Here is a 1,478-nt window from a genome sequence, read left to right on the forward strand (position 1 = left end):
GTGATAATAGCTATTGTACATGGCTCTACAGCCTCAATTCTGTATAAGCTGCTTGGGGGGCTTCGGCGCATCTGGTGATGGCGCGCATGTGCTGACTAACTACGGTACCGTGTCTCGGCAGTCAATGCGCAACATCACTGAATGCGCAGAACACGTTTAACACCCCATTTTCTCAACGCAATAACTCAACGCCATGACAGGATTAAAAGAAGCTCTTGAAGAGTGCAATAGTTACGAATGCGAAGATGATATTCCCTGGCAAAAAACTGCTGATAAGCATGGTGTTGTTCGGTCAACTTTGACGCGCAAGTACCGTGGCCAAACAACGTCGCATGAAGAAGCTGGTTTAGCACGTCGAAAGATACCACCACAGGCAGAGGATAAGCTTGTTGATTACATAGACAAGCTTACAGAGGCTCACTTGCCACCTACAAGAGAGATGGTGCAAAACTTTGCGTCCGATATAGCTGGAGAGCGCGTCTCAATGAGCTGGGTAGACCGGATGGTTCAACGCCGCGGCAATGAGCTTACACCTCAATGGAGTACGTCAATGGACCGCCAGCGCCACGCCGCCAATTCTCACGATAAGTACCAGAAGTACTTTGACTTGCTGAGCGAGAAAATCAAGTACTACAACATTGAGCCGGAGAATACATACAATATGGATGAGAAGGGCTTCATGATTGGAGCAATTGGCAAACAGAAGAGGATCTTCAGCAAGAGGCTTTTCAAGAAGAAGCAGTACAGGCAGCAGCTCCAAGACGGTAATCGCGAGTGGATAAGCTTGTTAGCTTGCTGTTGTGCCGATGGTACATTCATCCCACCAGCTCTTATCTACGCGGCAGACTCAGAGAACATCCAGAACGTCTGGGTAGAGGATGTGAAGGTGGGAGTACACATGGCCTTCTTCGGAGTATCTCAGAGCGGCTGGTCAAACGACAGTCTTGGGATAGCCTGGCTTCAACAGGTTTTTCAGCGCTTCACAAGCAAGAAAGCTCGAAGAAAGTACCGGCTGTTACTTGTAGATGGCCATGGGAGTCACCTAACCGAGGAGTTTCTGGAGTATTGCCATAGGCACAAGATTCTATTGGCTGTGTACCCACCTCACAGTACTCATACGCTCCAACCGCTCGATGTGGTGATGTTTAAGCCACTCAGTACGGTATACTCTAAGAAGCTTGGAGAAAGACTGTTCAAGCACCAAGGCTTAGTGCCAGTAAAGAAGACTGACTTCTTTGGGCTGTTCTGGGACGCCTGGTGTGAGAGGGGGCCAGCTGGGGATACCAACTGCTCTCTGAGATGGAAGGATTGGTGGAAGGATGGTTCAGGCTTGTTGGAGATAAGGGTGTAGAGGAGACCAAGTGTGGGGATACCACAAGTGGTAAAAAGGATAAGTGATAAAGAAGGGATCAAGTGTGGGAATACCACAAAGGATCAGTGAGGAGTGAGTTGAGGAAGGAGTTGTTGAGGTGAATTGA

The sequence above is a fragment of the Macroventuria anomochaeta genome (genome assembly GCF_010093625.1).
Source record: "Macroventuria anomochaeta strain CBS 525.71 unplaced genomic scaffold BU25scaffold_11, whole genome shotgun sequence".
NCBI lineage: Eukaryota > Fungi > Ascomycota > Dothideomycetes > Pleosporales > Didymellaceae > Macroventuria > Macroventuria anomochaeta.